Source organism: Apium graveolens, chromosome 8, assembly GCF_009905375.1.
Source record: "Apium graveolens cultivar Ventura chromosome 8, ASM990537v1, whole genome shotgun sequence".
NCBI lineage: Eukaryota > Viridiplantae > Streptophyta > Magnoliopsida > Apiales > Apiaceae > Apium > Apium graveolens.
This window is the reverse complement of record NC_133654.1, coordinates 172,107,285-172,120,227: the sequence shown is the minus strand read 5'-3', so window position 1 is coordinate 172,120,227 and position 12,943 is coordinate 172,107,285. Positions and strand designations below refer to the sequence as shown.

The following is a 12,943-nucleotide window of genomic DNA, read 5'->3' as shown; positions in this document are numbered from 1 at the left end:
TTCTTGTCGATGAGAAAGTTGAAGAAGAAGCTCTTATTACAATGGGAGAACCAGAAGCGAATATGAAGGCTTTGATGGATTACTCTCAACCGAAGATTAATGATATTTAGTCTAGCATTGTCCGACCAGCCATCTCGGCTAACACCTTTGAGATCAAGTCGAGCACGATTCAGATGATACATAACTTAGTTCAGTTTGGGGGTTCTCCGACAGAAGACCCCAACATGCACATCAGAGATTTCATCGAGATTTGCGACACTTTTAAGTTCAATGGAGTTTCTGAAGATGCTATTAAGTTGAGACTTTTCCCATTCTCTCTGCGGGATAAAGCTAAGTGCTGGTTACATTCTCTACCACCAGGGTCTAGCACCAAATGGGAGGATCTTGCTCAAAAGTTCCTAACTAAATTCTTTCCTATGGCGAAGACTGCTGCAATACAAAACACATTTACTCAATTTGCTCAGTAATTTGGAGAATCTTTATGTGAGGCTTGGGATCGCTACAAAGAGATTCTTAGAAAGTGTTCTCACCATAGGATGCCTGAATGGATGATCATTAACTGCTTTTATAATGGATTGGGTGCAACTTCTAGACCCATGCTTGATGTAGCATCATGAGGAGCCTTATTGGCTAAAAGCTATGATGAAGCTTATGAATTGATTAAGCTGATGGCTACCAATGAATACCAGAACCCAACTCAGAGACTACCTCAAGGTAAGGTAGCATGAATTCTGGAGGTAGATGCAGCTACTGCTATAGCTGCTTAGCTTAAGGCTTTGACGATAAAGGTGGATTCTTTGGCTAATTATGGAATTAATCAGATCACTAGTGTCTGTGAGCTTTGTACTGGTGCCCATGAGATGGAGCAGTGTGCTATTTCTAGTGAATCAGCTCAGTTCGTGAGCAACTTTCAGAGGTCACAGCAACCAGTTCCAGCCACCTATCATCCCAACAACCGCAATCATCCTAACTTCAGCTAGAGCAATACTCAAAATGTGGTTCAGCAACCTTATCAGCAGTATGCAGCAAAACAATACAATCCTCCTAGTTTTCAGCAACCACAATGTGCACCAAGACAACAACTCCAACTATAAAAATCTAATGAAAAATCCGAATTGGAGGAGTTGAGGCTCATGTGCAAGAGTCAAGCGGTTTCTATCAAGACCTTGGAGAATCAAATTGGAAAAATTTCCAACGCTTTGCTAAATCGTGAACCTGGTACACTCCCTAGTGATACTGAAGTGCCAGGAAAGGGGGAAGGTAAGGAGAAGGTTAAGGCAATTACATTGAGGTCTGGGAAGGTTGCAAATTCTAAAAAATCTCAAGTTTCGGAAGAAGAAGCTATGGCCGAAGAAGAAGTGCTATAGGAAGTAGAAGTGGAACCAAGGAAGACTACTGTGGAACACACTCCTCCTGAGGGTAATAAAGGGGAGAAACAGATCTATCCTCCACCTCATTTTCCTAAGAGGCTGCAGAAGAAAAAGCTGGATAAGCAGTTTGAGAATTTTCTGGAGGTGTTCAAGAAACTTCATATCAACATACCTTTCGATGAAGCTCTTGAACATATGCCTAGTTATGCGAAGTTTATGAAAGGTATTCTCTCTCGGAAAGTGAAGCTTGATGACTTAGAGACATTTGCTCTTACGGAGGAATGCAGTGTTGTGTTGTAACAAAAGTTGCCTCCGAAGCTTAAAGATCCTGGAAACTTCACTGTTCCTTGTACCATTGGAAAAGTGTCATTTGTCAAATGATTATGTGACTTGGGAGCTAGCATCAATATGATGCCCTTGTCAATCTTCAAGAAGTTGGACTTACCTGATCCAAAGCCTACTTATATGACCTTGCAGTTGGTCGATCGATCTATTGCATATCCACGAGGCATTGTGGAGGATGTCTTGGTCAATGTGGATAAACTCATCTTTCCTGCTGATTTTGTAATTTTTGATTTCGAGAAGGATAAGAAGATTCCCATAATCTTGGGAAGATCATTCTTGGCTACTGACCAAACTTTAATTGATGTGTAGAAGGGTGAGCTTACTATGCGAGTGATGGATCAGGATGTGGTGTTCAATATTTTTAATGCCATGAAATTCCCGACTAAAAATGAGGAGTTCTTAAAAGTGGAGTTGGTCGATTCTGTGGTTACTTCAGAACTTGATCAATTGCTAAGGTCGGATACCTTAGAGAAGGCTTTGTTAAGGAATTCAGATAGTGAAGATGATGAATGTGATGAACAGTTGTAGTATTTAAATGCTTCTCCTTGGAAGCGAAGGCTAGATAATTCTTTTGAATCTCTTGGATTGGAGGAGCTAAACAAATCTCCAAAGCGCCTCAAGCCATCTATTGAGAAAGCTCCTACACTTGAGCTTAAACCATTGTCTGAACACTTAAGGTATGCTTTTTTAGGTGATGCATCTACTTTTTCTGTTATTATTGCATTTGACCTTTCAGGTAGTGATGAGGAAAAGCTCTTAAGAATTCTAAGAGAGTTCAAGTCGGTAATTGGATGGACTATAGCAGATATCAAAGGAATCAACCCTTCTTATTGTATGCATAAAATTCTGCTAGAGGAAGATATCAAGCCTACTGTTGAGCAACAGAAAAGGCTTAATCCGATCATAAAAGAAGTTGTGAAGAAATAAATCCTCAAATGGATAGATGTAGGGATCATCTATCCCATTTCTGACAGTTCTTGGGTGAGTCCAGTGCAGTGTGTGCTGAAGGAAGGAGGTATCACCATTGTTGCTAATGAAAAGAATGAGCCCATTCCTACTCGAACAGTCACGGGGTGGAGAGTTTGCATGGATTATAGGAAGCTGAACAAGGCCATGAGGAAGGATCACTTCCCTCTTTTTTATTGATCAAATGCTTGACAGTTGGTTGGGCATGAGTACTACTGTCTTCTTGATGGCTATTCGGGTTATAATCAGATTTGTATTGCTCCAGAAGATCAGGAAAAGACTACCTTCACTTGTCTGTTTGGTACTTTTTCCTTCAGAAGAGTTTCTTTTGGGTTGTGTGGTGCACCTGCCACATTTCAGATATGCATGATGGCTATCTTATCTAACATAATTGGTCAGAATGTGGAGGTGTTCATGTATGATTTCTCTGTGTTTGGTGATTCTTTTGACGAATGCTTGCAAAATCTTGGCGCCGTTCTTAAAAGGTGTGTTGAGGCCAATCTTGTTCTCAACTAGGAGAAATGTCACTTTATGGTGTGACATGGCATTATTCTTGGGCACAAGATCTCTAGTAAAGGTCTTGAGGTGGACAAAGCCAAGTGGGGGTTATCGAAAACCTTCCTCCACCAATTTCTGTTAAGGGAGTTCGCAGCTTTCTTGGTCATGCGGGTTTCTATCGGCGTTTCATCAAGGACTTCTCTAAACCCTTGTGCAATATCTTAGAGAAAGATGTCCCTTTCAAGTTTGATGATGAGTGTCTTTCTGCTTTTGAGATCTTAAAGAAGAGTTTGATCATGGCACCGATCATAACTGCACCTAATTGGGATGAACCTTTTGAGATAATGTGTGATGCAAGTGACTATGCAGTTGGAGCAGTTCTTGAGCAGAGAAAGAACAACATATTTCATGTGGTCTGCTATGCTAGTAAGACCCTCAATGGTGCTCAACTGAATTATACTACTACTGAAAAAGAACTCTTAGCCGTTGTCTACGGTTTTGAAAAGTTTCAATCTTATTTGCTTGGGACGAAGGTGACAGTTTTAACTGATCACGCTGCTATTCGATATCTCGTCTCAAAGAAGGACTCGAAGCCTAGACTGATTTGATGAGTTCTTTTACTTCAGGAATTTGAGTTAGAGATCAAGGACAGAAAGGGTACTAAGAATCAAGTCGCTGATCATTTCTCTCATTTAGAAGATCCAAGTGTAATTTCACAGGATAAGACATTGATAAATGAGTCTTTTCCCGATGAGCAGTTGTTTGGGGTGCAGGAGGAAGAAACGTGGTTCGCAGACATTATGAACTACCTTGTGAGCAATATTATGCCTTCAGACTTGTCTTCTACTCAAAGGAAGAAGTTTCTTCATGAGGTAAAGTGGTACATGTGGGATGAGCCATTCTTGTTTAGACAAGGAGCTGACCAAATCATCAGGAGATGTATTTTGTACAGCAAAACTGGGGGATCTTGTGAGATTGCCATTCGACTGCTTATGTAGGCCATTATGGTGGAGAAAAAATGGCAGCTCGTATCCTTCAAGCGGGATTTTTATGGCCTACATTGTTTAAGGTTGCGCATCAATTTATTTTGAAGTGTGATCGATGCCAACGTGTGGGTAATATGTTCAAGAGGGATGAGATGCCTCTTAATGTGCTTCTCGAGGTTGAAGTCTTCGATGTTTGGGGAATTAACTTCATGGGGTCATTTGTCTCATCTTGTAATAATCAGTATATCTTGTTGGCGGTTGATTTTGTCTCGAAATGGGTTGAAGTCAAGGCTTTGCCGACAAATGATGCGAATGTAGTGCTTAATTTTCTTCTTAAGAAGATATTCACAAGGTTTGGGACTCCAAGAGTCATAATCAGTGACGAGGGATCATATTTCTGTAATCGCAAGTTCACTGCTATGATGCAGAGATATAATGTGAAACATCGCATTGCTACAGCGTACCATCCTCGGATGAATGGTCAAGCTGAGGTATCTAACAGAGAGATTAAGCGTATTCTACAGAAAATTATGTGTCCATCAAGGAAGAATTGGTCTTTGAAGCTGGATGAAGCTGTTTGGGCATATAGAACAGCATACAAGACTCCACTTGGCATGTCGCTGTTTCAGTTGGTTTATGGTAAGAGATGTCATTTTCCTGTGGAGTTCGAGCATAAAGCGTATTGGGCTTTGAAGAAGTTGAACCTTGATATGGATGCAGCTGGTAAGAAAAGAATGCTTCAATTGAATGAACTCGACGAGTTTCGGCTTCAAGCGTATGAGAACAACAAAATGTGTAAGGAAAAAGTCAAGAGGTGGCACGATAGGGGTCTTGTGCTCAAATCATTTATGCCGGGGCAACAAGTTCTTTTGTTCAACTCCGGTCTCCATCTTTTTTTCTGAAAAGTTAAAGTCGAGGTGGTCAGGGCCGTTTAGTATCAAAATTGTGTTTCCACATGGAGCGGTGGAGATTTTTGAGAATGATCCAGGCCAAACATTCAAGGTGAATGGACAGAGGTTGAAGTATTACTATAGGGATACGGCAAATCGTGAGGCGGTTAGTGCCGTTTTATTTTCTACTTGATCTCGAGTTTCTACGTCAAGCTAACGATGTATAGCAAGAGCTTCTTGGGAGGCAACCCATGTTTGTTGTACATTAGTAGGTAGAGGAAGAAGAAAACAAGGAGAAAAACACAAAAAAAATCAGAAAAAGAAAATTATTCAGTGCCAACTATAGTATCATGGAGCGCCCGTGCTAAGGAGCAGGGCAGCCACGCTAAAACTCCAGTTGCACGGTGCGCCCGCGCTGCCAGAAGGGGAGGCCGCACTGGCTCCCTGGTTTTGAAAAAAAAGTAAAGGTAGAAAATCGGGGAGTTTAATACAAAATCAATTCAAACCCGAATTTTACTCTCCCACTCCCATATTTCCTTCTCCAAATCAATTTCAATCAACCCTATTACTCCCATTATTCCCATAATCAATTCCCACTTCTTTTCCATAACTAATTCTCTCCCAAATTCCTATATATACACACACTTATACACAAACTTCTCCATCATTTCTCAAATTCTCAAACACACAAATCTCTCTTATACACTTCTATTTTCTCAAACTTATTCACTTCCAATGGCACCCAAAAGACAACGAACCCAAGTTAGCAGTAGCACTACCGATTCTTCTAGTGTTGGTGGTGTGAGGCCTAGGTTTTCAACTCTGGAGGCTGAGGCGGAGTATACGAGGCTGCTTTCGAAGCCCATATCCAAGGAGCGAGGTTTTCTACCATCAAGAAGGGATGGTAAGTTGCTGGAGATGATTGTGGAGATGGGGTGGATTGATTTTTATGAGGCACCCGCTGCGGTACCTATGAGTGTAGTTTACAAGTTTTACGTGAATGCTAAGGCGGATAATAACGGTTTTATTGTGGTGAGGGGGTTGACTGTGGATTACAGTGCTTAGGCCATTCGTCGGGTGATAAGTCAGCCCGAGAGACATCCGGAGCAGGAGGATTGAAATGTGAAGACCGGTGAGGATTTTAACTTGGATTTGATCGTTGCTACTTTGTGTATGCCAGTGACTCATTAGAAATTCAAGAAGGGCTCGAATGAGTATGCTACTTTCCCAGCTTCGTGCATGAACATATGCCCGTGCATGGAACTCGTTTATTTGTGCTAACATTATGCCTTTATCTCATGTGCATGATGTTACGGTGGACCGGGCAAAGCTGTTGTGGGGTATTCTGCAGGGTGATAATTTGGACTTGGGGTCCCTTATCTTTCAGGGGATTTTGAGGTAATTGTGAGGGAGTACTACGGGGGCTATTCCTATGCGTCCATTGTGACGAAGCTGTGTGTGGCGGTTGGAGTTCATTGGCCCGCACACGAGCATCTGCAGCTTCCTAGTGCCCCGATTGATAGTTCGATGATAGCTGTGATGCAGGAGTGGTACGGTGGGAAGCTTGATCCGAAGGGGTTTGGTTACTCATATGATCATTTACCGGGTGGCCGTCCAGCTGATCAGACATATGCTGGCGGTTCTTCTTAGGCTAAGAGAGCAGCATGGAGAACTCAATTGGGTTAGGAGGCCGGTCCTTCGGGGTCGCAGCAGCAGTAGCAGGAAGTACATGGCAGTGCTGGTATGAGTTCAGCGTAGTATATGCGCTTGATGAGGATGATGAATGCGATGCATGACATCCATAGTAGGTTTATACAAGACCTTACCCAGGTGTTGGGGACAACATTCAGAGCCATATGAGTTGATATCTAGTGGCCAGTATTCGGTGAGGACTCTGTGTACCCACCTCCAGACACTCCTGACACTCTACCCCATGAGGGTGTTGACCCTGATTTTGAGTAGGTACGCCTGTTTCCTTCCGATTACCTTCACAGGGGACAGTGAATAATTTAAGTTTGGGGGTAGTACTTAAGGAATATATGTTATGTGTGTCTCATTTAGTTTGCATATTCATGATAATGTAGTTCATATAGTTGCATAATTGCCATGTAGTAGTTTTTTTAGTTGTTGCCATATAGTTCATGCATGTGCATTATAACATGATCCCTTAAATGATTTTTCTGATTGATTTGTGATATTGATGCTAGTGTGGTGATGTCATATTTAGGAATGTTAAGTCTTCTTGAGTTGATTTCCATGCTAGAAGCAATAAATTTCACTAAGTCTTATAGGTTATTTGAGTGCTAGATCATGGTCTTGGGTTGTTTGTTTGTCGAGGTTTAATCATATGTTTATATTTAGAATTTAGGATATTCTTTTAATGATAAAATAACATGGATATTTAAAAAATGGAAAAAATTAGATTTCATTGCTAGTTGTTATGGCTAGGTGTCAAATGGCTAGTAGCTAGCTCATTTTATATGAGTAGTCTAGGGTTGAACGAGATGGAGCGAAAAACACTCATTCAGAAATTTATAAAAAAAAAGAAAAAGAAAAAATTGATAAAAAGAGAAAAAAATGGAAAAAATGTGTTATGCATAATTGCTCACGAGTGGACTCTGTAATACTTGAGTTATTAAGTTCTTTGGGGACTTTGTGCCTAGTGACCTAAGACTTTTATGGTCTGGGATCCACTAACCTAACGCTCGTTACATGGGTATTATTGTATAAGTCTTTTGTGGACCTCACTCATTGCACGGTCAAATAAGCATATTTGTGTTATTTATGTGTTATGAATAAAAGCATGAATACATGTATAACTCCGATATAAGAATTGAAGTGTTATAAGTTATTTTGAGTTTAGCTTTTTATTCTATTTATAACCCTGTGATTGCCTTGATGAGTAGTGAGTCATGATTGTTGATCTAGTTGTGATAGTATATCTGTAAGCATTTGCACACACACACGTTTCTAGTTTGTAAGTTAATTTATGAGATTTGATTGAACTTTGTGCAAATAGCTGCCTTTGTTGAGATGTTGCTCATCAATTGGTTCAGTTAATCTGAGGGGATCGTTGCATTTATATAGTTTATATTCATGCATTTTTATTTCTTGTTCTCTGAGTCTGTTTATGCTTGAGGACAAGCATCAGTTCAAGTTTGGGGGTGTGTTAGTTGGCATTTATGTCCACTTAGAATGCTCTATAAAGGATTGAATTAATGTTTTGTACTCGAGTTATTTGTGTATTTGATGTGTTTTTGTAGTGTTTTTGTATTTCAGGCATAAATAAAAGAATAAGGAGATTTAACATTATTTTGGTGCTAAATTGGTGTTAGGATGGTGCTCAGGAAGATTGTTTGAGGATTGCCAACTCAAACCAACCAAGAAAAAAAGAAAATAAATATTTTCGAGAAGGTCAGCGCGCTCACGCTGTGGTAGCCCCGCCCGCGACGAAGATGCAGAATTGCAACGCGCCCGCGCTGGTGAAGCGCGCGGCCGCGCCAGGTCGGGATAAAGAATCCCGATTCTCTTACAATTCTGATTTTTGGGCTTCTAATCTGCATGGGCTGCTATATAATGTTAACTTAAGATCGGTTTTCATAAGGAGACATAACAGAGCTTAAGGAGAGATCGACGACAAGACCTATAGCAAAATTTAACAAAAGCGATGAAGACCTAGTTTATTCTTGTGATTCTTTGTTCTAAGTTGTAATCTTGGATGCTCGTTTCTTGTTTGTTGAACCTATACTCTTGTTATGTACTTGGTTTATTATTTATTCAGCATAAAGACTACATTTATTATACCATACTTTGATCGTAACCCATGTTGATGATGAGTCCGATTATGGGTAAATCGTTATCGTGGGGTTCTAGCGGATTTACTTATGGATTTATTTAGTTAAATTTTTTTGATACCTTGGTGTATGGTGATTATATGATATCCTAGTAGTGGTTGTGCTTATTCATCTTATGAGCATCGCGAACTTATAAGATAGCATGTTAATCTCTATTGAAGCAAAAATGAATATAGGGGTTTAGAACTTGCCATTCTAGCATAGGTTCATGTATTTGATATGCATGAGTCGTAGGTAATTTTAACCATCTTACTTGCCCTATGTAATCATGATATATAACTTGTGCATTAAACCGTTATATTGTCAAATTCTATAGACATATAGGGTCTCAATATAATTGGTGTCTATTCAGCTTCTATCTCTTTTGTGGATGTCTGGTAGTAGGGTATTCGTACAATGAAAGTTGGCGTTTACTAGTTTCGTGTTAACTGATTAGTATCATCACCATTGCATGCTAAGGTTGAGAACACAAAGGCTATTGAATGAAGTAGTGATGAAGTTAGAATCCCATGTTTGTGTCATATAGTTAATCACCCCTTTTAATCTCTTAGTTAATGTTCTTTAGTATAATCTCTTAGTTAATCTTATAATAAACAATCTCAATTTGTTATTCGTCTTAGCATTGAATAATAACCATACCATTGTTGCATAAGTGCATTGATTGAAATTAACCTAAACCAGTCTCCGTGGGAACGAACTAGAAATAATTCTACATTACTTGCGATCGCGTAAACTTGCGTGAATATTAGCGCGTGTTTTCATCCTAACAATATTCAGCCTTGTTTCTTGCTCTTCTTTCCTCCCTTACTATCAACCATTCAGCTAAAATAGATCTCCATGCCCTGGTTGCATTATCCTTATCCTTCAGTAAGCTTATCACTCTCTTAATTTCTGTGGGTGAAAAGGTGTCCATTAAGTTGCAGCCAAGAAATATAAAGGACCCATCCTCATAGTAGATTCTTACTTCCCTTAGTGTTACAACCCAAACTCTGGCTATTTCCTCAGCTAGTTGGTAAAAGTAGTCTTCTATGAGATGCACCAGTTTAGAGGTAGAAAATCACTTTGCTTGTAACAATTCCAGTTGGCCCTCTCAGTAATTTGCACTTTCTTCTATTTCCTCCCAGTAGATTTGTACTGAACTTTGAGTGATGGCTTGACGGAAGGTAGGTTTATGATTTTCTTGAGAAATGTTTGGCTTAAGGTGATTGGTATTTTCAGAAAGGTGTTAGCAGTCTGTTTGTACAGGTATTTAGGCTTTGAGGTTTGAGGTGATTTGGTATTTGAGTTTGTTGGCATAGAGGGTTGAGTTTGGTTAATTTGGATTTTAAGGGTTTGTTATTGTTGTGGTTGTGAATTGTCTTCCTTTTTTTTCCTCCTCATTTTATCTCTCTTCTTGTCATCTCCTTTATTCTCATCCTGCTTCCTATCCTTGCTGCCAGTTGCTTTTAAATATTGACTTGGATTTGAGCCAGAAGGTTTTTGTTCATCATGCTTCTTCTCATCATCATCCTTGTCATCTTTTATATTAAATTGAGTAGTTGGCAATATGGTTTCAGAATTCATTAGGTATCTGTCTAAGATCTTCATCATCTCTACATCCTCATGCTTCTTGCTCCTTTTGTACTTTAGATCAGACTGCAAAGTCATGATCAACCTCATATTTGATCTGACACAGTTTTTAGGAGATGTTTGTAATGTTTGGTTGTTGGACAGATGTAGACCACCCCTTTGTTTGAATATAGATAGGCTTCAGGAAAAGATGCTATCTGTGCATTTTTAATCTCTCTTAGTAGCTGAGTGTCCTCTGGAATAACTGGATTTACTCTTTCAATCATTACATCAGTTTAGATGCTCTTAAGATTTTAAGATTTGGAAGAGATACTTGAAGACATCTGTCCACACCACCATCATTGATATTCACAACAATTCTCTTCTTCAAGAAATTATCAATTCTCACAACCACTGCCCTAATGAAATTGATGTTTTTGGCCAATACTTTCTTGTAAGTGATGTATTTGTTTTGAAGAGACATCCTTAGTAGTGTAAGATGTTCACTGAATTCTTGGTCTTGATTTGGTCCTTCTGTAGCCTTTAGAAGTCTTTCTTTTCCAACATCATGAGATACTTGAGCATGTGAAGAACTTTGACCAACCTGAATAAGCTCTTTAGACTTAGATTTGGCATCCCTGGATTGTTGAATCCTAGCCTCAATCTCCTCCTTAGTCTTGGTGACAGGCATGAGTAGGGGAGTTGGTAATTCTGGCCTAATTTCTTCAGGTAGGGAGGGCAGTGGTATGTTGAGCTTCCCCATAATGCCCCCCAAAGCAACAGAATTCTGTATTTGGAGATGCTTGTGAGAGTCCACCAGGGTTTTGATAGGTTTTGATATCTGTTTGTTGACTTTTTACTAGAGAAGTCAAAGCCTGGACTTGTGCATTGAGGGAGGCATTTGAGATCTCTAGAGAAACAACTTGTTCCTTGAGATCTTGAATATCTTGATTAGAGGATCCTGAAGTAGAGGTAGAAGTAGATGGTCCAAATGAAGCTTGCACATGTTTCTGTATTTCATCAATGACCAAAGGGGAAGGAGTGTATCTTGCAGTGTGCATTTGATCCAACTTCCACCTTGTGTCATTAGAATTTGTTATGTGATCTTGAACTACCTTGTGCAGAGTTACAAAGGATTCCTTCAGCTGTGTCACACTCTTGTCCACCCCACTTAGATCATATCTTGACATTTGTTCTAAAAAGATTTTGAATTGATTCTTTATCTCCACCTGTTAGGGGATTACCTCATCCATCTTTCTCCTCACCATTCCCATGATTTTATCTTGATGGCCAATTAATGTGACAGTATGGGCCTTCCCAAAATTATGAAAGGCCTTGAGTTGAGATTTAGTCACTTCATTTACTGTATCATAGACTTCATGTGGAGACATGCTTCTGGCATTGCTTCCTAGAATGGTGAGATACTCTTCTCTAATCTGAGCTAGGAGTTTGTCCATTTCTATCTTGAACTCCTTATCCAACCAGGCATCACAGTTTGCATCTCTGCCAACTTCATCTACTATTTTGGCCTATTGGTCCTCCACATCTGTTTGATAAGATAACATTATTGCTTGATAGTCCTGATTGGACATATCTGATGTGAGGAGTTATTGAGAGATCTGTGCAAGTCCTGCTAGATGATCAACCCTGAAATCTTCAATAGTAGGTTGAGTTGCAGCTTCTTGTAGCCAGTGAGAGACTAGATGAGTTTGTTGAGTTTGAGAGGTGGAAGGTTGTTGAGTAGGATCAGAACCACCTGTAACAGGAGTCACAGTTTGACTCATAGATTTTACTGTGTTTATGACAAGTTGTTGTTCTCCACTTGTGGTGGGAACCTCCAATTGAATTGGAGGGGATTTGACTGGGTTAATGTCATGTGTACCATCCTCAAACCCTTGTGCTTCTTGCAAAGCACTGTCAAATGAATGTGATATACTTGCCTCCTGTATCACAGGATCATTGACAGTTATACTCCCAGCTTCAACTGTCAGAGCAATTTCAGCCAGGGTTTTGAGGGGAGTTGTTCCTATGGCAGGAACCTCCAATTGAATTGGAGAGGATTTAGATAGCTCCCCCTCAAGAGTACTACTCTCAAACCTAACAGCATGTGAAGGATGATTTGCAAATGAAGGTGCATTTGTGATCACCTCAGCCTGTGAGCAAGGTTTCTTGAACCAAGTCACTTGAAAGGGGCAATACTTGAGGATTTGATTCAAGTGTTTTAGTGTAGAAAGAAGAAATATTAGATATAAGATTTTGAAGCTTAGGACTGAGTGTTGGCAGCTCCCCCTGAATGAATGAGAGGGAGCTTCAAGAGATGTGCTCTCCTTGTGTGTGCCTTCCTTGTTTCTCCTTCCATACACTTGTATGTGCTAAAGTGATGGTTGTGCAAACTCTTTACAGGATGCATTTGGGAGAATGCTTTTTTCAACATAGACACCCTATTGAGAGGATGCCCCTAGAGTCTGTTCAAGTCCCTTGTTTAC

General features: G+C 39.9%; 1 non-coding gene across 1 annotated transcript; it reads right to left on the bottom strand.

The window, feature by feature from the left end:
- Positions 1–430: 430 nt before the first annotated feature.
- On the bottom strand, positions 431–538 carry LOC141681770 (small nucleolar RNA R71). Its single transcript, XR_012559194.1, has one exon. It is a non-coding gene; the product is annotated as a small nucleolar RNA R71 (small nucleolar RNA).
- Between the last annotated feature and the right edge of the window lie 12,405 nt (positions 539–12,943).